Raw genomic sequence first — 23,821 nt, forward strand, 5'->3', positions numbered from 1 at the left:
TCAGTTCCAGAAAACATCCATCTGCCTACGTGCTGAGTGGCGTACACAATATATCTCAAATATTTCAAGAAAATTATTCACACCACACCAACGTTCAAAATGTGAGCGCTGAATTTTAGTTTAGGGGTGATCCCTATTTATAAATTTCAGAAAAAAGTAGAAAGTATAAGTAGCATAGAATATGTGGTCAAATTTTTAAGTCGATCGGAACAATATTGCCGCATTATGAGCGTTGGATGGGAACAATTTATTTTATTTTGTATGCAGCATGTAAACTGTGTTTTTCTCGCGATAGTTTTCGAGATAGAGATGGCACCGCAAAATGCTTTAATAAAACAAGGTTTCGTAGACGACCTCAAAACTTGGTAATATTTTTCTCTTTCAGATGAAGAAAAAAATCTGCCAAAAAGTTACGTAGTTTTCTCTGGAAAAAATCATGAAAAATAACTTTTATTGTGCTTTACAACTGGGGGTCTCCTTTTGAGGCTAAGCACAATAAATTGTTGGCTTACATCCAGTTTGAAACTTGGTCGTGAATTGCTTATAGTTTTTATTGCATGTAGTCCTTACGATTTGTATTGCCCCATCATTTTTACATATTTTGAAGGCTTAAAGATTCTCTCACGCGGAAGAATCCCGTCCAGAATATACTCGTTCAAAAAAATGAAAACTTTCTAACTTTGCTATTTGTCAATGTAAGATTCGGCAGAAACACTATTGATGTGTTCGAATGTATTCGAACGAATGCCCTTTTTACAGTGTTTTATTTAACTTGCCTTGGTGTGTGTTTAGTTCAAATCTGGTAACTCATTTTTAACACGGTTGCAGTTGACCAATCGAACTAAAACTTTGCACACTTCTCAGATTTGGATGACAGTACACAAATATGAAATCAAAACCAATATTGGTCCATTTTTACACTGTTTTACAGTGTTTTATCTAATTTGCTTTTCAAATCTGGTAACTCATTTTTCACATAGTTGCAGTTTACCAATCGAACTTAAAATTTGCACACTTTTTAGATTTGGATGACAATACATGAATATGAAATCAAAACCAATATTGGTCCATTCTTACAGTGTTTTTACGGTGTCTAACTTGACCCCCTTTTCAAATCTGGTAACTGATTTTTAACACGTTTGCAGTTGACCACTCGAACTAAAGCTTTGCACACTTTTCAGATTTAGATGACAATGCATGAATATGAAACCAAAACAAATATGGGTCCATTGTTTCCTATAGCCCCCATATAACGGTACCACCCGATTTCCGGTATTTTGCTTTTCAAATCTAGTAACTCGTTTTTCACGCAGTTGCAGGTGACCAATCGTACTTAAACTTTGCACACTTTTCAGATTTGGATGACAATACATGAATATGAAATCAAAACTAATATTGGTCCATTATTACAGTGTTTTTACGGTGTCTAACTTGACCCCCTTTTAAAATCTGGTAACTGCTTTTAGCACGGTTGCAGTTGACCAATCGAACTAAAACTTTGCACATTTTTCAGATTTAGATGACAATGCATGAATATGAAACCAAAACCAATATGGGTCCATTTTTTCCTATAGCCTCCATTTAACGGTACCACCCGACTACTGGTATTTTGAGGATTTTGTCTTCATTTTTGGCCCGAATTTGCTGTAACTTGGCATTTGGAGTTCTCAATAGTCCAGGAACTTCCCCACTAAAAATTGTGGACGTAGGTTAAGGTTTAATATAGCATTCATTTAACTGTACCACCCAATTTCAAGCATTTAAATCTAAATTTTCTGCTCAAATGGACTGTAATTCGGCATTTGGGGATCTCAGTGGTCAAAAAATGTATTTACTAAAAAGTTAAAAATAAAAAATAATTTAAAAAAAATTAAGTTTCAGTGTTTTATTTAGAAATGCACTTAAAACTAAAAAAATAATTTGTCACTTAGCCTCAATACATATATTCTTTCTCATGATAGAATCTCTCAAATAAAACGCTTGCCGTTTAATTTTGCCACCATTCCTAATTTAAATGCAAGCGTTTTATTTGAGAGATTCTATCATGAGAATTATTATTTTTTATTAATGAATATGTAAGGAAAAACTAACAAATTAGCCTATATAGGACAAAATATAGGAAAAAATTACAATTTTGTGCACATTTTATTCATTTTTAGTGGTATAGGAATTCACTCTCGGAGTCGACCCGGAGTCTGAGTCGGAGTCGTGAAAAAAACTCGCCTGGAGTCGGAGTCGAGCCGAAAATACCTCGACTCCGAAACCCTGCTTCTAATGAATGAAAAAATAGCCCCTAGCGCAGTTATCAGTGTGTCGACATTTGTGTATAAGTGTTCGTGTATGTTTGTCTAATAAAATTTTTTCATGCATACATTTATATGTTTAAAGGCTATTAATCTCAAACACGACGCGACCGCTTGATGGGTCAAAAAAAAAAAAAATAAAAAATAACATAGCATAGTCTAGAAAATAATGATAATCACAAATAGTATTGCATACCTTTTGGCACTCAAATAAAACATGCAATATTAAAGCTTAATATGCTAAAATTTTTATACTTTTCTCTAGGATAAATGCAAAAAAACCCAGGAGGTGGTGTTGTTTTTAGTAGCGCTAATGATAATTTTTGGTGTTAATTGTTATGTTTCGACTAACAATGTCCAATGCCATTGGAAATTTAATGCTATTTTGTAGCGTTTTTCATAGGTGTTCGTGCTTCCATAATAATTTTCCATTATATTGCCTGGTGTTTCGTAATATAACGCCTTAAATTGCTGGTAATAGTTTTGGTAGCCAGCCAGCACAAAAACAAAAAAACAAAACATAGCAATTGTTTTCAATTTCTCCTCTCAAACACCCATATCATTTATTCTTCACATTCTGTAGTCTTTTTATTAGCTTATTTAACAACTGGTGTTTTTATCTGCCTCCCTATATGTATGAATGTAAGTATGGATCTGTGTAACATGTGTTTGTTTAGTTTTGTCGAAATATCGCATACTCTATCTCCCTGCCACACTTCTGTATTGGTGTTATTATAGCAGCTATTGGTATTTGGGGAATTAATGTGTTTTATGGGCTTGTCTAACTGCTGCTTCCGTTGGTCTCCTCATTTATTTCCGTTTGTTATTATTGTTATTACCAGCATTTGTCCTTTGTCAGTTACACACTAACAATAGTAGCACGATTATGGTGTGGTGGTATGGTATAAATTGCATGCGACAGCACAAGGTGTTGATCAATGGTTTTTATGATACTCATTAAAATATTGACCTAAGGGAGCCCTAAAATAGGCTATAATTTGTCTACACTTTTCTATTGTGGTATGGTTTTTTGTAAATATTTTCAAGTTTTATGTATAGGAAAAAAAATGAATAATTTAAGAGGGAGAGGAATACAATTTTTGGATGGAATTGGAAATTAAAGATGCAAGATAATGTGGACCGAATGTATTATATTGTTAAATTTTTTTTGTGGAAATGAAAGAAATCTGCTTGTGATGTTAAGATAAAATCACGACGACCTTACAGGAAATTTATGCTTAAATTATTATATAACTAAAACAAAGACCCTCTGAAGTCTCATATATCAATGAGCCTTCAATTGTTTGGAAATACAGTGCCACCAAGCGAAAGTCGTACAGCAAATGACTTTTTGTCATTCCGTTTGTAACACATCGAACTAATCATTTGCGACCCTATAAAGTATATATATTCTTGATCAGGATAAAATTCTAAGATGATCTAGCCATTTCCGTCTGTCCGCTCGTCTGTCCGTCTGTTGTAATCACTCTAGCGTCCGCAATAATTGAGATAGAGTGCTGAAATTTTGCACCCGAGGGTCTTCTTTCCATAGGCAAGTCAAGTTCGAAGATGGGCTATATCGGTCCACTTTTTGGTATAGCCCCCATATAACGGTACCTCCGGATTTGAGGTATTTTGACGTTCTTTGCCACATTTGCATACTGAATTAGCTATAATTTGGCACTTAGAGTTCCTAGTGATCAAAAAACTTATATCCCAAAGGATATGGGCATATGTCCATGTTTTGGTATAGCCCCCATATATCGGTACCTCCAGATTTTCGGTATTTTGAGAATTTTAGCTACAATTTTTAACCAAACTAGCTGTAATTTGTCATTTGAGGTTCTCAGTGGTCATGAAATATCTCCACCAAACATCGTCAACATAGGTCCATGTTTTGGTATAGCCCTCATATAACGGTACCTCCCGATTTTCGGTATTTTGAGAATTTTAGCCACAATTTTTAACTGAACTATCTGCAATTTGACATTTGAGGTTCTCAGTGGTCATGACACATCTCCACGCAACATCAACAACATAGGTCCATGTTTGGTATAGCCCCCATATATCGGTACCTCCAGATTTTCGGTATTTTGAGAATTTTAGCTAAAATTTTTAACCGAACTAGCTGTAATTTGCCATTTGAGGTTCGCAGTAGTCGTGAAATATCTCCACCAAATATTGTCAACATAGGTCCATGTTTTGGTATAGCCCCCATATAACGGTACCTCCCGATTTTCGGTATTTTGAGAATTTTAGCCACAATTTGTAACCGAACTATCTGCAATTTGACATTTGAGGTTCTCAATGGACATGAAACATCTCCACAAGACATCGTCAACATAGGTCCATGTTTTGGTATGGCCCCCTTATAACCATACCTCCCGATTTTCGGTATTTTGAGCATTTTAGTTACAATTTTTAACCGAACTAGCTGTAATGATCGGTATTTTGAGAATTTTAGCTACAATTTTGTCTATTCAAAATTAATCGTCATTATAGGTCCATGTTTTGGTATACCCCCCATTTAACTGTACCTCCCGATTTGCGGGAATTCTCAGTGGTCACGAAATTTCTTCACTAAAATTCGTCAACATGGGTCGATTTTTGAGGGTCTACATTGGTTTGATGAAACTACCCTCAATTTGACTCTTGAAGTTCCCTGCAGCTAAAAAACTTTTCCGCCAAAAAATTTAAAGATAGGTTGACTCTTTGATATAGCCCCGAAGGTGGTACCTTTCACCTAGCTGAACACATTCGAGGTGAAAGTCTGGGGCACGGAAAATTCCTCTGGGGGAAGAAAGGCCTTGGTGAGTATATTATGAACCCCGAAGGACAGATCCGCCGTGAGTCGAACTTTCGCGTTATGGCGTGATGAAATTTTTGTTAGCGACCCTGTGGGCCATCAGGAATTAGCGTTATAGTGGCAGGCAGTAGGAGTCTATCCATTGTCGAAAAGTTGTTCCACCTAAAATTGTGAAAGGACCCTAATTATTCCATTTTAATTAAGACTATTTTATGGTGGAGGGTATAAAAAGTTCGGCCCGGCCGAACTTATCGACTTTTTACTTATTTCAATTGACTTATATATCCGACACAAAAAGGGATATGAAAAAAGTATTTACGCTACAAGTATTTACCACTACACACAGTGTCATAGGGGTTTTTTGTAGACTTGTGTCGTTCATGAACGAAAAGGTTTAAAGGAACGACTCCGTGAAAAGAACGAACGGATCCATATCCAGCACATTCTTTTATATCGTTCATTTAGATCCCTGATGGCCAAGACATTGCTGCTTACAAAATTAGCAGCAGAACCATCACCTTTAGTTTTACAAAGCTTAAAGATTTAATTTATTTGGCCTTTCATTTACAAATGTTATAATTAGATAGAGTTGTTATATTATGTAGCTCAATGATATGGGACCTACTGTTTATCGCCGAGAGAGAGAAGTTTTACAAGGCTGAAATACTCAGGAAATGTTGCCAACATTACTGAAGGGTATTTTGCCACCGTCGAAAAGTGTTTGATGTTGATTGGCCGGGGAATCGAACCCACGATCTTCAGCCTGCAAGGCCGGTCTACATACCATTGCACCACGGTGGCACACAAAACGTCGATACAGACTTCAAAATACCTTGAATCGGGTGGTATCATTATATCATTCCAAAACTTGAACCGATGTCCATAATTTTTTGGTGGAGAAATTGTTTGACCACTTCGAACGCGAAATTCCAAATTCATACGAGAACGACGATAAAACTTCAAATTCTTGAAATCGGGGGCTATTCTAAAACGTGGACCTATGTATGTCTACAATTTTTGGTTGGGAACATTCGAGACGACTGGGAATAGAAATTTCAAAATACCACAAATTGGGCGATAACTGTATATGGGGGCTATTCCAAAACGTGGACCAATAACCACAATTTTTGTAGAGAATGTGAGCACTTTGAACTCTGAATACCTGAAATCGGACGGTACCGTTATATCGGAACTACGCAAAAACGTGGACCCCTGTTTCCAATTTGTTTTGAATAAGTTGTTTAACCAATAAGAACCCTAAATGTGAAATTATAACTAATTCTGTAGAGAAAAATCAAAATACCTGAAAACGGGCGGTACAGCTATAGCACTTATATGGGGCCTATTTGTGGTGGAGAAATTTGTTACCACTGAGAACCATAAATGCCAAATAACAGCCAATTAAGACGAAATATGTCGATAAAAACTTCAAAACCTATGAAATCTTTAGTAGAAATGTTTTTTAACCTCTGGAAAAACAAAATCCCAGGTTGAAACCAATTTGGAGAGCAAAATGGACCAACACCGTCAACAGTCTGTAAAGCCTCGTCGTGTCAACGCTTTACTTTGTACGTTTAATACCAAAACTGCTAGGGACCTACAATATATTCAACTAAAATATTATCCACCTACTTCTATCCGTTCACACTCCAAAGTGATTTCCATATACGTTTAATGGACGAATATGGCTGCATCGATGTAGAATTGCTTCAAGATGAAGTTTTTTTTTGGAACTTCTACCCTCTAACGATCGCTTAATTATAACCCTACCCCCTGGCCGATCTTTATTTATATAATAGTTTGTACGGGAGATAAATGCAAAATTTCAGAAAATCGCTCTAATCCAATCGATGAAAAAATTACAAGTTTATTGTTGTGGCTAAAAAACGAATCCTACAAAACTTGATGAAAATCGGGCCAGATTTTGATATTGCTCCAATAAGCATATAAGGCCAATTATAGGTAATTTAGACCATATAGTAAGATAATATCAAAATCTCGCCGGATTTTCATAATTTTTTTTGTAAAATGCGTCTTTCCCTAATTATCGGTAGCAAACAACCACTGTTGCTGTCAACTTCTAACAAATAATTTTTTATATGGTTACATAGTATAATAACATCATCAAGCCTTATCTATGTTACTAGAACCAACAGCATTCATTTAAGCAGTTTATTATACGACAGGTAATAACAGGTAATAACGGTCAGTAACCAACTATGCTACGTACTGATCATCAATTTGCTATGCAAATTCCCATAACTAATGATAAAACAAGTAAGAACAGACTATAGTCGGACGGGGCCGACCATGTGATACCCTATACCACTATCCCTGTGCACTAGCTTTCCGGGCTAGCTGTTATAAGATGTGTGTACGTAAAGTTTCAAAAACAAAGTTTTCAAAAAAAAATTAAAAAAAAAACTTTAATTTCTTTTCAATCGAAAAGTATAAAAAAAACGATTTTATTAAAGAAGAGAATTTCACTTCACAATATGCATTAACATAGCATGTAAAGAAAATCAATGTTAGGTATGTATGTATGTTTGTTTGTATGTTGATACTTATCGACAAGTGTCTCTGGTGAAGGTCCAAATTGAATAGAAAGAGAATTGAGATTTTAATAATCATCAACCTCTTTTTTATTCCAAAAATTTTAACAACTCACTCCAGAATTTCCAGCAGTAAACATCTCCACCATTGTACACTTAAGCCTGCATGTACAACATACAGAAACATAAATGCATTCATTTATTATTTTTTAATGTTTGACTGCAAACATTGTTGTGTACATGCAGGCGTCAGTGTAAATGGCAAAGAGCACTTGCAGTCGAGCCCTACCGACTAGAGTTGTATAGTTCATGAACGAACTAGTTCAATTGAACGATTCATTGAATAGAGCGTATGAACTAGATCAGTCGATATAGTTCATTATAGTTCACTGAACTATAATCAGTCGGCGACCGTACGATCAACGAACGAACGAACGATTCACAATCTAGTTCAACATGTCGTTCACATATGCATAAAGTTACGCCGTCGTCAGTGTTAAGTGATGCCTTCGTAATTTGATGAGTTTGTTTACGTTTTGGATCAAGGTACAATGAATAGCTGTTCGAAAGTGAAGATTTCTTCAAAAACACAACAAATTCCATATATTCCCATATTGAATGTGCCTTGTTCTGGATAGAAAAAAAAATAAAAAGAAACACACACACAAAGCTTTTTCACATTGATAAGATTTTTGCTATTGTTTGTTTCTATTTGGTGTATGTGTTTGATTGAACGATTATGATCCGAATGAATGAACTGGATAGTGAACTATGAACTAGATTACTGAACTAGTTCAGTTAAAAGAGCTGAACTATTGAACTAGATCTTTCAAATGAACTAGATTGTACAACTCTACTACCGACGCAACAACAAACAACTTAACAAGAGATTAAGTTGTGGTTATTAATGTGCTCATACTCATAAAACAGAACACTGGAATTATTCTGGAGTATTGTTATTGTTGTTGGTTTTGACTACTAATCATATTTGGGCCTTCTCTCAGAGTCATATTTATAACATATTGATATGCAAATTTTGTATCTAATTTAGCGAAAATCAATGTACAAAGAAATGCAAAACAATTTTACGCTTTAGAGACAGTGGCTCAAATATGATTTTAAGATTTAAATAATTAATAGAATATTTTAAATATATGATAATGTTTAGAAATTAATATTATGAATAAAAATTAATATTTTCAGTTGGTGGAAGAATATTTTCGCCAACATTCTCCCCCCTCCAAAGAACGAATGTTTTTTATATGCGGATAAGGACGGCCTGTCGTTGGGAGTGTTTTATTCGAGTTCATGACTCTGCTATGCTCCGACTCACAGCATTAGTATGTATAATAGGCTCCATCCTCATCCTCTGTAGAGATTTCCAAAATATGCATAGAACTAGATGATGAGAACCATAAATTATATTGATTATGTGAGGATGATAGTGTAGAGATATTGAAATGATGAAGTATAAAGGATGATGATGTAGAGAATCTGATGGTGTATATATGATGATGAAGTTATGTTATAACGTGGAGATAAATATGTACAGATGATGTTCAAGATGAAGGAATTCTGTCTTTCAAGTTGGAATTTGATGTTTCTGAATCTTCATGCTGTTCATTTCCTGGAAGTAGACAAATTTTAGTTATTGGACGTTTAATAATTTTATTTTTTGTTTGGACTGATACAACCCGTACGTAACCATCTGCACCAGGATGTGTTTGTTGTATCCTACCGAGTAACCATTGACCTGGACCACATCTTTCGTCGGCTATCAAGACCAAGTCACCGACTTTAGGCATGGATGTCGGACTTAACCACTTTGGTCGCGATTGTAAGCGGTTTAAATACTCACTGCGCCACCTCGTCCAAAAATGTTGCTTCATTTTTTCAACGCATTTCCATCGAGTAAGATGATTTATGTTAGTATCAAGTAATGACGTTTCTTGTATACATGTAGTGGGCTCGCCAACAAGAAAATGGGCTGGCGTCAGAGCATCACAATTAGTGGGATCAATGGATAATGGAGCCAGAGGTCTTGAATTCAAACAGCTCTCAATTTGGCACAATAGAGTGGTCAGTTCCTCAAATGTTAAGACTCGATCATTCACTATACGTTTGAGGTGGTGTTTGGTGGACTTAACACCTGCCTCCCAAAGACCGCCAAAGTTTGGAGAAGCTGGAGGAATAAAATGCCAATCCGTTCCATTCAAACTTAGTGCTTGCAGAAGCTCTTCTGGTAGTGAATTTTTCGCCTTATTATAAATAACTTGCAATTCCTTCGATGCTCCCACAAAATTAGTACCACAATCTGAGTACAAATCAGTACAAGCTCCTCTTCTCGATATGAAGCGACGGAAAGCAGCGAGAAAAGCGTTAGTGGTAAGGTCTGTGACGGCTTCTAGATGAATGGCCTTAGTTACCATACAAATAAACAGACATATGTAACCTTTGGATGTTGTTGCAGATCGTAAAGTAGAAGCTTTTATAGTAATTGGACCTGCATAGTCAACTCCACTATGTTTGAATGGCCTCGTGATGTTTAAACGGACATTAGGCAGATTTCCCATTATTTGCTGTGATGTCTTTGCTGTATACTTAAAACATGTGAGACACTTCTGTATTAAAGACTTGGCTAGCTGATTTCCTGAAATGATCCAAAATTTTCGGTTAACATATGACATAGTCAACGTAATACCACCATGAAGTGTTTTTTCATGGGCATCTAAAACGATTAACTTCGATAAAGGATTCGATTTTGTTAGTAAAATGGGGTGTTTAAACTCAAATGGAAATTCAGAGTTCTCTAAGCGACCACCGACTCTGATAATACCACCGCTATCCAAAAATGGCATTAGTTTTAAAATGTGGCGATTTTTTACGATTCCTTTTTTGGAGAGAATTTTGATTTCTTCTGGGAAATCTACAGTTTGTACTAGCTTGACAAAATTCATTAATGAATGGAAAGTTTCCGCATAGACTAAAGGACCAGTTTGTTTCTTATTTGGATTTTTGTATTCTTTAATGTATCGAATAAGATACGCAGAAAACCTAAGCAGGACTTGTAATCTCGAGAATTTAAAAAGAATTGAGGGATATTCTTTCAGAGTAGTTACATTGGAAGACACTTTGGTTTTTCTTTGTTCTTCCATTGTGGACAAATTTGTTAAATTACTTGGCCAGCTTTCTGACGATTGGTATAGAAATTGAGGTCCTTGCCACCAAATATCATTTTCTACTAGTTCGTTTGGGAAAATTCCTCTTGATGCACAATCTGCCGGATTTAAACCTGAAGGAACATACCTCCAATCAAGGGGATTACTGAAACGTTGTACTTCAGCAACTCTATTACCTACATAAACGTTCCAATGTGCAGGAGATTTTCGAATCCAACTCAATACAGTTGAACTGTCACTCCAATAAGTAATAGATTCAACTTCAATGTCATTCAATGACTTTTTAACTTTCTCTGTTAAGCGGACTAGAAGTGCAGCAGCACACAACTCTAGACGGGGAATTGTTACAGTTTTTATTGGCGAGACTTTTGATTTGGCCTGCAGTATATTAACAAATACGTCACCATCACATTCAATTCTAGAATACACAACAGCTGCGTATGCTGCTGTTGATGCATCACAAAAACAATGCAACTGCATTTTTGAATTAGGAAAGCAATGTAACCATCTAGGTATTTTTATGGAGGAAAGTGTAGGTAAAGAACTACGGTATTTCAACCATTTCGTTTTGATAAAATTTGGAACTGCTGTATCCCAATCAAGTCCATTTTCCCATAAGCTTTTAAATATAGATTTTGCCATTAATGTGGATGGAGTTAGCCAACCTAAAGGATCATACAGACTCGCTGTTTCAGACAGTATAGAACGCTTGGTTACAGACTTGATATCAGATAAGTTGATTTTAAACGAAAAGCAATCGTCATTTGTATTCCATTGAATTCCTAATGTTTTTACAGTATTCTCACCGTTGAAATCCAACGTTAAGGAAGGGTCTCGATCTTCCATAGGAATTACATCAAGAATTTCTTTAGAATTTGAAATCCACTTACGTAGATTACACCCACCTTTCTTTAAAATTGAAGATAAATCCTCGTATAATGAAATGGCTTTTTCTATGGAATCTGATCCTGATAAGATATCATCAACGTAGGAATCTGTCAGTAAAATTTGAGAAGACTCAGGAAATTCAGATCTAAATTCATGAGCTACTTGATGTAGAACACGTATGGCGAGGAATGGAGCTGACGTTGTACCATAGGTAACCGTGTTTAGCTCATATATAGATATCTCATCGAACGGATTATAGCGCCAAAGGATTTGTTGAAATCTTCGATGCTCTGGAAACACGTCAATCTGACGAAACATTTTCTCTATGTCTGCGCTAAAGGCATATTTATGTCTTCGCCAACGAGACATTACTGTTGGCAATTCATTTTGAAGAGCAGGACCAGAACATAGAGTATCGTTTAAAGAATGTTGGTCTTTAATATGGCTACTACCGTCAAAAACAACTCTCAGTTTCGTTGTTGTACTATCATGTTTAAAAACACCGTGATGTGGAAGAAAATAGGAATTAGAACGAATATCCTTTGGATATGTCCCTATTTTAGACATATGACTTAAGTTTTCATATTCAGACATGAAAGACTTGTAGTTTTGGGCAAAATCAGATCGCTTGGAGAACGAAATTTCAAGTTGTCTGAGTCGTTTGAGAGAATTTATGACGTTATTGTCAATTTCTGGAAGAGTATTACTTTGGATTAAGGATTTAAATGGAAGTTGAACTTCGTATCTTCCAGAATCAGAATGTTTAGTTGTGGTCTTGAAAAATGCCTCACATTTTGACTCTTCATCGGTCAAATTTCTTTCAGAAAAAATCTCCTCTTGCTCCCAAAATGAGCGAAGAATAGTTTCCAAGTTGGAAGTATGAACGTGAATTCTATTTGATACATTTTGGCTTGTCGAACCAGAGAATACCCAACCAAAGTATGTATTTTGAAAGAAGAGGTTGTTAAAAACAAAGGATTCACTTGGAATCTTAATACTTGAGCATATATCAGATCCAAGTATGATGTCAATTTTGTCTTGTTTGTAGAAAAATGGGTCTGCTAAACTATCTGCTGATAAATCAGGCATAGATATATGCTTAGTGGAAGGTTGTGGTGTGTACGCAGACAAATTGGACAATACCAAAGCGCTACAAGACAAAACAGGTTGTTTTGAACGAGAAAAAAGATCAAGATTTACTGAATATTTCGATAAGTTAGCATGATTACCACCAATACCTATGACATTGCAATGTGACCTTTGCTTTCTAAGGCCAATGAGCTGTACGACAGATTCGGAAATTAAAGTTCCTTGAGATCCTGGATCTAGTAGAGCTCTCAAGGAATAAAATCCGGAATCTGTACGTATGTAAAGTCGAATGGTATAAAGAATTACAGATGTAAAGGTATTGGCATTGTGTGTTGTTACTTGATTTGAATCTGTAGATAATGAAGTATTAGAAGTTACTTGTTCTGGACGTCCGTCCGAATGAAGAACAGTATGGTGCAGCTGTTTGCATATAATGCATCGAAAAGGTGAAGAACAATGATCGGTACTATGACCAATGGAAAGACAATTCCTACAAACTCTTTTGTTCAGCAAAAACGTGTTTTTCTCAGACAAAGATAATGCCAAGAACTTGAAACACTTGGAAAGTGAATGTGGCTTTTCACAATAAGCACACTTTGTATTGGGTTTAGAAAATTTCCCTGTGTGAACAGTAGTTTTTTTCAGTTGTGAATTATATTTATTTATGTTTATTGATTTCTGTCTACTAACAGAAGGAAAATCATCGTGAATAGATTCAAGAGTTCGGAATGTTCGCTCAAGAAAATCGAAAATTTCAGAACGAGTTGGTATTTCAGTTGAAGATTTCAACGACTTTTCCCAATCTTTCCTTGTCTGAATGTCTAACTTGTGAGCTATTAGATGAATTAAAATTGGATCCCAACTACTTGTATCTATGCCCAAGTTTTGAAGAGATGCTAGACATTCTTTTGTAGAATCAAGCAATGTTTTTATTGATTGGAATTCTCCATTCGATTTCTCTATACCGAACAATTTGCTTATTAAATGGCCTACAATCATCCGTTTATTGTGGTACCTAGCTTCTAATGTCTTCCAGGCGGAATCATAATTAGCCTCGGTGGCAGAAATTGTTTTAATTAAACTCGCAGCTTCACCAGCGAGTGTACCTTTTAGATAATAGAATTTCTGGATTTTATTCAGTGATTCATTGTCGTGAACTAGGGATACATAAATGTCACGAAAAGGTATCCACTCCATATAATCACCAGTAAAAGTTGGAAGGGAAATTTTTGGAAGTTTTGTTTCGACTCCCATTGTGGTATCAGCACGAGCATTTGATGCAACAAATGTGCTTGATAAAGGAGAATATGCCACAGAATGTTGCGATAGTGCGTCCATAATTTTGCCTTTGAAAGTAAAATAAACTTCCGAAAATTCAAAGTAAGAATCATCACAAATATATGGCACATCGCGGGGATTTATTTCCTCATCATGGATTTTTTGCATAATTTCATTATGTTGAGCATCAAAGTTGTTAAAAATATCATCAACCCGTTGACCAATTGTATGCAAATAACCAGGGGTTATTTCTGAATTATTTTTGGAACCAAAACGGGTTTGATATTTTAATAAAGTTGACAACAAATCACGTTGCAACTGAATCATTTGATCTATTGAGCTCATGTTTCACAAACTTTGTTAATTCGGATACCACAAGTTCACTTTTATTACGCAATGAATCACTTTCACTGTACCACAAAGCAATATTGTTAATGATTTTTCACGAGATTTCCCGGGTTTCGGCACCAACTAATGTACGTAAAGTTTCAAAAACAAAGTTTTCAAAAAAAAATTAAAAAAAAAAACTTTAATTTCTTTTCAATCGAAAAGTATAAAAAAAACGATTTTATTAAAGAAGAGAATTTCACTTCACAATATGCATTAACATAGCATGTAAAGAAAATCAATGTTAGGTATGTATGTATGTTTGTTTGTATGTTGATACTTATCGACAAGTGTCTCTGGTGAAGGTCCAAATTGAATAGAAAGAGAATTGAGATTTTAATAATCATCAACCTCTTTTTTATTCCAAAAATTTTAACAACTCACTCCAGAATTTCCAGCAGTAAACATCTCCACCATTGTACACTTAAGCCTGCATGTACAACATACAGAAACATAAATGCATTCATTTATTATTTTTTAATGTTTGACTGCAAACATTGTTGTGTACATGCAGGCGTCAGTGTAAATGGCAAAGAGCACTTGCAGTCGAGCCCTACCGACGCAACAACAAACAACTTAACAAGAGATTAAGTTGTGGTTATTAATGTGCTCATACTCATAAAACAGAACACTGGAATTATTCTGGAGTATTGTTATTGTTGTTGGTTTTGACTACTAATCATATTTGGGCCTTCTCTCAGAGTCATATTTATAACATATTGATATGCAAATTTTGTATCTAATTTAGCGAAAATCAATGTACAAAGAAATGCAAAACAATTTTACGCTTTAGAGACAGTGGCTCAAATATGATTTTAAGATTTAAATAATTAATAGAATATTTTAAATATATGATAATGTTTAGAAATTAATATTATGAATAAAAATTAATATTTTCAGTTGGTGGAAGAATATTTTCGCCAACAATGTGCATTAGAAATTTTACCAATTTTCACACAAAAGTTTTGATCAATTTAACCCGCTAAATATTATCCGATCATACCGTTGACTTGCACGCTACTTCTTCATCTCAAACCAAAACTACGTTTAAAATTTCGCGCCGATCGGACTATTATTGCGACCTACAGAGCGGCTACAAAATCGAGCAAAAATTTTGTTTTTGGTCCATTTCATCCCTTTAACATTTCACGATCATCGCCAAAAACTAATCAGTTCTATTCTGGTCCAAACCCGACCTCCATACTAAATTTCGTGACAATCGGTCCATAATTGCGGCCTCTAGCTTGATTACAATTTTTAATGGACGGACAGACGGACGGACGGACGGACGGACACACATCGCTAAATCGCTTTATCTCGTCGAGATATGAAGTTTGGTATACCACATGAGGGGTCTACGACGAATATTTCGCGGCGTTACATGAATTTTTGGGAAAACAAACTTATTATACCCTTTTCCACATTGTGGTATAGGGTATAAATACAAACCTCCCTAAAAGAAGAGAATTAACTTAACAGTAAAATTTTTGAGGCACCTCCCAAAAATATGCTACTATTTTGTAATTATATATTCCCCAGCAGAGCAAAGCATATTTATATACATACACAAAAACAACTATGTAGGAAAAGACTGCTCTATCTACAGGTATCGGCATTACCTTTACTCGCGAGCAGGCAAAGGGAGTTCTCTCTCCACTCACACAATTCAAGTAATTGATAAGCCATGCACTCACCCAATGACACCCCCTAAAGTATGCCATAGAAAAATATGATGCAGAACCCTGCTCTATAATGTGTGGAGGGTATAATTAAATTTGTCATTCCGTTTGTCGGAGACCCCATAAAGTATATATATACATATATTTTTTGATCAGGGTAAAATTCTAAGTCGATATAACCATGTCCGTCTGCTCCCATAGAACGGTACCACCCGATTTTCGTTATATTGAAGGTTTTAGCCTCATTATCACACAGAAATGGTTGAAATTTGGTACTTACTCTTCGTTGAGGGTATGAAACTTCCCCCAGAAATTTGTCGGTAAAGGCCCACGCCTTCATATAGCCCCCTCCAAAATATCGGTATTTTGAAGATTAGCCACATTGTTTTACCCAATTTGTTGAAATTTGGTATTTAGTCTTCTTAATAAACGAAAGGAAACTAATTGTTCCATTTTAATTTTCAGAAGATTTTTGCACAATCGATGAGTTTTACGATCCAGTAAACGTTGGACTTATTTAGATTTGCATATTTTAAACAACAAAATTGACTGAGAATACATTTGGGCTGTCACACCTGGACCAAGGTACATGCAAAAACAACTGAAAATAAAAAAAGAGAAGAACACTTTGCCTTTTAAGTTTGTTTGTATCATTTTATTAGTGACTAGCAAAGTACCCGCTACTTCGTTTGCGGAAAGAATACACAAAACAAATAAAAAATATACAATATAGAACGGTAAACATGGAAAATCTGTTCCCCCAAAACCATTTATAGTACTATTTAGTACTATACATATAAATACGAACCTCCTCCTAATATTTCAAAATTCTCTTTATTGTACCAAATTCTGTACCATATGGTACAATTCGTATATTTATGGTAAATATTTCCTAAATCTGACGTTATTACCAAATAACAACAGTAATCTTAATTCTAAATCTCACGAATCCAGGTCTTTTCGTTAGTCTAATACAAAATTGTACCATGCATTGAACCATGTTCGTACCCCTTATACTACCAAATCCTTACCCTTATCTCTAAAATTCAAATTTGGTACCATTTAGTACTATTCGTATCCAACGAATGAATTTCTAAATCTACCTCTATCAATTTTAATTCCAAATTTCACGATTCCAAATGTATCCTATCACCCAAATCCAAATTGTACCATATTTGGTACCATTTAGTACTTTTCGTAGCCATAAGTACGAATTTTCAAAAAAAATTCCATAACTATCTCAATCCTACACTCCAACAGAAATCTTAATTCCAAATTTCAGAATTCCTGCTATATCCGTTTACCCAAATCCAAAATGTACAAAATTTAGTACCATTCAGTACTTTTTGTACCCACAAGTACGAATTTAGTACTTTTCGTTGCCATAAGTACGAATTTCCAAAAGTATCCCAATCCCACACTCCAATAGTAATCTTAATTCCAACTAAACTATTTCAGCTCTATCCGATCACTTAAATTCATAATATAATTATAATTGTTCCACAAGCATCCCATACGGGACAAGGGAGTCTTCTCTCATATTAATGAGTGCACCCCGATTCATATTAGCTCAATGATAAGGGACCTACTGCTTATCGCCGAGTCCAAACGGCGGGTCTTATGACACCACTTTGTAGAGAAGTTTTACAGGGCTGAAATACTCAGGAAAATTGTAACGTGACCGTTTCATACCATCCTTACATCTCCGCCGACCCACATTAATATACATTCCACCTTAAGGTGTTTATTATAACGACAGTATAAACTTATAAAGTTACCCTACACATAATATTTCCTTCTCGTCATATAGCATATGTTGAATCCAATGCTGTCAACGGCAACACCGTTTTATAGTAATTCTCATTCACTTCGTGTAACTACCCGAATATGTATTCTGGGTTTATTCACCGAAGTCGTCGATCACCAGCCGACAAAGTACGACAAGACGTGTGGCTCGTCCGCAGTCTCGTTACTCGTTAGCTACGAATCGAACACGCTCCTAGTAAGCTCCAAGTCTCTTAGCAAGCTCCAGTCTCTAAGCAAGCTCCAAGTCTCTTAGCAAGCTCCAGTCTCTTAGCAAGCTCCAAGCTCTTAGCAAGCTCCAAGCTCTTAGTAAGCTCCAAGCTCTTAGCAAGCTCCAGACTCTTAGCAAGCTCCAAGCTCTTAGTAAGCTCCAAGCTCTTAGCAAGCTCCAGACTCTTAGCAAGCTCCAAGCTCTTAGCAAGCTCAACGCTCTTAGCAAGCTCCAAGCTCTTAGCAAGCTCAACGCTCATAGCCAGCTCAACGCTCATAGCCAGCTCAATGCTCGTAGCCAGCTCCTAAATATTTACCGACCTCTTTCCCCCACAGCAACCCGAATGCCATCGAGTCGAGTCATACACCCGACGACCGCCGAACCGACAACCATCCGAAAGCATTACCGAACCACAACCGACAACTGCCGAGCTGACAGCCGCCCGATTGCCCAGAGCCGAGTCGTGTAGAGCCGAGTCAACCATTGCCGAGCCGAACGGTGCCGATTGCCCCGAGCCGACAGCAACCCGAGTCTTGTAGAGCCGAGTCCACCACTGCCAAGCCGAAAGTTACCGATTGCCCCGAGCCGATAGCAACCCGAGTCTTGTAGAACCGAGTCCACCACCGCCGAACCGAAAGTTACCGATTGCCCAGAGCCGACAGCAACCCGAGTCTTGTAGAGCCGAGCCACATCCGACAACTGCCGAGCCGAAAGCCACCCGATTGCCCCGAGCCGACAGCAACCCGAGTCTTGTAGAGCCGAGCCGAACGATTACCGAGCCACTGCCGATAATAATAACTAATATTGCATCCACTCTCCACACACATATATTATTCGTTCATCAAACACCAAGAGTTCACAATAAAGATTAAACTTGCAAACACTCGTGTTTTACTTAAGGTTTGTGGGACCTTAGGCCGACCCTGGCAGCGACTGAGCCTACCTCAGCCCTAGATAAAACCACCCGTTATAAAATGTCGCCAACATTATTGAGGGATATTTTGCCACCGTTAAACATTTTTGATGTTGACTGGCCGGGGAGTCGAACCCACGACTTTCAGCGTGCAAGCCGGGTGTGCATACCATTGTACACGGTGGCACCCACTTAAGTACGAATTTCCAAAAGTACGTAAGTAATTTCCAAAATATCTCTAGCCTACACTCCGACAGTAATCCTAATTCTAAATTTCGGGATTCCAGCTCCATCCGTTCCCCCAAAACCCAAATTGTACCTTATTTGGTACTTTTTAGTACCTTTCGTACCTATATGTACGAATTTCGAAAACTACCTCCATATCTCAAAACTACGCTCCAACAATAATAGTAATTCCAAATTTCAGAATCCCTGCTATATCCGTTCACCCAAATTCAAATTGTACCAAATTTAGTACCATTTAGTACTGTTCGTACACATGAGTACACATTTTCAAAACCACCTCCTTATATCAACTCATCTTCTAAGCCTTGATTTTCATTCCAAATTTCAAGATTTTAGCTCTATCCGTTCACGTAATACCAAATGGTACTAAATTTAGTAACTTTTAGTACTTTTCGTACACTTATAGTTTGAATTTCCAAAAACCCTTTGGTATACCTTTCTGGCTCTCCATCAGTAACCCTAATTCCAAATTTCAGAATTTTAGTTCTTCGCGTTTGCCTAATACAAATGGTACCATATTTAGTACCTTTTAGTACTTTTCGTTTCGTTCTAGTTCGAATTTCCAAAAATCCAGCATTATCTGATACTTTCGGACCAAGTGTTACCCTCACTCAAAATTTCAAGATTCTAGCTTTAGCCGTTTAGTCTGGGCGTTGATTATCAGTCAGTGAGTCAGTCATCATTACTCAACTCTTTTATAAGTATAGATAATCGACTGGAACAATATGTTGCCACGCATAGCGACTATGGATAGTTGCTGTAGCTGCAAAACTATACTGCAATTTTTCCAAAAAACAGCTTCACATTAAGTTTGTCAAATTAGAGAGAAAAAAGCTGCAAAGAAGCTCACCAACTAACGTGCGCCCAAATTTAGTTTGTAGTTTTTTATGGGATGACAACATTAAATTCGAAGTTTTCGTTTGGCAAAGATTCCATAGCCTATTTTAAAGCAAAATAGACAATGGTTTCGCAGCAACAAACAAACAAACCAAATGCCAGAACGTCTAGCGGCATGTATTTTTAGAAAAAAAAAACAAACAATAAACAAATGGTGAGATAATTGCATATACCTGAATGAAACACCATGCACGCTGGTGCTGTTGTCTGGTTTATGCTCTCCTGCATTATCCTAGCTCCCGCAAAAGAGGAATCACAAACTCATTGGTTGGGGACAGATGAATGGTTTTTACCGCAATGTCGGTCGTGCAAAACTGAATGCTTTTTGTTAGACATCAAACCAGCTACCATACGCCATAGCCATTCAGCTATGCAGGACCGTATTTGTGTTAGGATTTTTTGTTATGGACAAAAGAAGCGATTTCGACAACAGGTGACAAGAAGAATAAATTTTGGATGCCTAGAACTTATTTCCGCTTTGTGGTTTGTAGTTATTTGCGAGGAAGCGGTAGTTTAGAAAGGCAAACCCACACACACACACATTTTTATTCTGCAGTCGGTACTGATTATTAAAAGGGGTCCAAAATATATGCTATAAAAAGAAATACAGGAAAATGGACCAAATACTTACAATGCCAATAACATGCGGCAGAATGTTCAAGATTAAAATTTGTTTACTTTGTGTATATTTCAGTTAAGGTCCTTATTTTGTTGCTTCAAATATTTGAAAAACAACAAAACGTTTAACAATGGGCAATGAACTTGACGACTAAGGGAGAAATCAGACAAGAATATAGTTTCGAATGTTGCCACACTTCCTCATCAGTTTCCTTATTCTTGAATAATAAGAAACAACCTCTGGCTCTGTGTAGATCATCTGGTCAATAAAGGTGACCAGAAAATCAATAAAACTGTGATCCACGATGTATCTTGCTAGAATCGAATTGGAGAACAGGAGAATCTCCGATTATAAAACCATATTTCATAACTTGTTGAAACGACTTTGTTTCTAAGGGGTGTTTTTTATAGAGGTATAAAACTTTCAGTTATCATTACTTTCCAAGATGGCGACCGATTTAACAGCTGTCAAGTGATTTATTCTCAGTTTGGTTTGGCAATTCATCATGAATAGACTCACGCCTGAACAACGCTTGCAAATAGTGCAATTTTATTTTATTTTATTTATTGAACGACACGTTTGGTGACCGCCTAATTTCACGTTTTGGACCTGTGATTGGCCTCCAAGATCTTGTGATTTAACAACGCTAGACTACTTTCTGTGGGGCTATGTAAAGTCATTGGTCTATGCAGATAATCCACAAACGCTTGACCATTTGGAAGACAACATTCGCCGTGTTATTGCCGATATACGGCCACAAATGTTGGAAAAAGTCATCGAAAATTGGACGTCCAAATTGGAGTACATCCGTGCCAGCCCTGGCGTTCATATGCCAGAAAACATATTTAAAATCCCACAAGATTATCTTTCGGATAAATAAAATGCATGTCAATCGAATAATCCATCGTTGTTTTATTGCAACTTAAAGTTCTATACCTCTATAAAAAACACTCTTTACTTTACCCCATTCCTCAAAGGTGATAGGAGACAGCATTTCCTTCTTTTTTTTGGCCACGGCAATTACCAGATTATCCATAACATCTTCGTTGAAGGGTCGTTTTTTGTTAAAGAAGCCGTGGTATTGTGCATTAGTTTCTTCCTCTCAGTTGGCTTTATGTCATCTGTCCAGAGACCGTCGATTTGAGGGATTTTAGCTTTTTCGTCTCATCACTTTCGTCCAATGTGCAATTGGCAGCATTCTTGGTGATTTTGCCGAGAACTAACTTTGTATAATTGTACTAGGCATTCCGAACCTTGAACAGACTTTTTTTGCATTCGTAGGTTATCCATCCCTTGGGACTAACAGAATCATTGCTTTTTAGTGTTTTGCTGATGTAATGTTTCAGAACAGTTTCCAGTGCTGAAGGAAGAGGTATCAGACCGTAACCGAGGCGTTTTGTTCGGGATTGATGTTTTTATTTGTATTTGTTTTCATATGTTGTTCCCGCGAGTGTGCCCTAAGCAGATGGACCATCGTACGCAGTGACATATTGGACAGACAAGGCTAGGTATAAGTATTCCCGACACTTGTCGGTCATACAGATCCTCGGTACTACTCCTTCACCACCTTAAACCTAAAACTGTACGATCTTGTACTGAACTCTTATTTAATCGATCTTACCACCTTTTTTTTGCACAAACATCGCCACTAAATCTGCGAAGCCCTGGTCGATGTATAAAACTGTTTATGGAAGTGGTTCCATTTCTTGGAAGAAGCCGCCGCCCACTATGCGAAACTACTGGAAGATGTTGGTTTAGTACTTTGTAGGGACAGTCGTCATCGACGAAGGTATCAAGTTTTGTGTAGGCTTCTCTCGTCCAGGAAGTGAATAAGTACCCCGTAGACTTTCGCGAGATATAACTTTAGATTGTACTTCTGGAAAAAGTATGTGATCCTGGCTAAATAGCTGAAAACTGTAGTTGGGGCATTTTTAAGATAGATGTTACATAAATAAAATGGGAGACAGTATTCCTTGAGGGACTCTCATTATACCATACACCACCCTGTGGTAAGGGTATTATGTGTTAGTGCATTTGTATGTAACATGTCTAAGGAAAAGAGATAGACCCATAGTTCCTTCTAGGGATATGCATAGAATCACTTTCTGAGTCGATTTATGCATGCCCGTTCTTCCGTCCGTTCGCAACGTACAGGTCGCATTTATTCTTCGATTTGGCTGAAAATTGGGGAAGATCATTTTTTGGCCTAATAAAGAACGCTATTGCTTTTGGTGAAAATCGGTTCAGATTTGGATATAGCTCCCATATATATTTTCGGACGATTTGAGGTATTTGATGCACCAAACACGCTGTATCTGTCCAATTTTGATGAAATTTGGAATGTGTTACGGAATTAGGTCTACAGATAAATGTGCCAAATTATATCAAAATCGGTTCAGATTTGGATGTAGCTCCCATATAAATTTTCGACCGATTTTTGGCATTTGGTGCACGAAACACGTTATATATGTATGTCCGATCTCAATGAAATATAGAATGTGTGACGGAATTTGGTCTACAAATAAGTGTGGCAAATTTTATCCAAATCGGTTCGGATTTAGATATAGCTCCCATATATATTTTCGGTCTAGAAATATATGTGCCAAATTATATCGTAATCTGTTCACATTTGGATTTAGCTCCCATATGTATTCTCTCAGGTACACTGGAGGGAAGAACATTAACTGCAAATCACGCGACTTGCATCTTCCGAATACAGCTCGCCTGCACCTTGTTGGCATCTAAATGGGGAATATCATTGACGGCAATACTAGGGGAGGATTTTTGTACCACTTAGATTTAACCGTTCAACGTTGATCAATTCGTATAGCTGTCAGTTTTGCCAAAGAAACAGCCGACCATTTGCTTCGAAGTGCTTCTTCCATGAATAACTTTCGTTGGATTTGCCTTCGAAGACCCACACAGTCGATTACTGTTTTGTTTTGGGATCATACGCATGGATCCAAGATTC

General features: G+C 36.7%; 1 long non-coding RNA gene across 1 annotated transcript; it reads left to right on the forward strand.

Moving 5' to 3' along the window:
• Positions 1-1,189: 1,189 nt before the first annotated feature.
• On the forward strand, positions 1,190-1,563 carry LOC141397382 (uncharacterized). Its single transcript, XR_012411388.1, has 3 exons — positions 1,190-1,255; positions 1,314-1,452; positions 1,514-1,563. It is a non-coding gene; the product is annotated as an uncharacterized lncRNA (long non-coding RNA).
• The last annotated feature ends 22,258 nt before the right edge of the window (positions 1,564-23,821 follow it).

Source organism: Musca autumnalis, unplaced genomic scaffold, assembly GCF_047663935.1.
Source record: "Musca autumnalis isolate F117 unplaced genomic scaffold, ASM4766393v1 scaffold_3, whole genome shotgun sequence".
NCBI lineage: Eukaryota > Metazoa > Arthropoda > Insecta > Diptera > Muscidae > Musca > Musca autumnalis.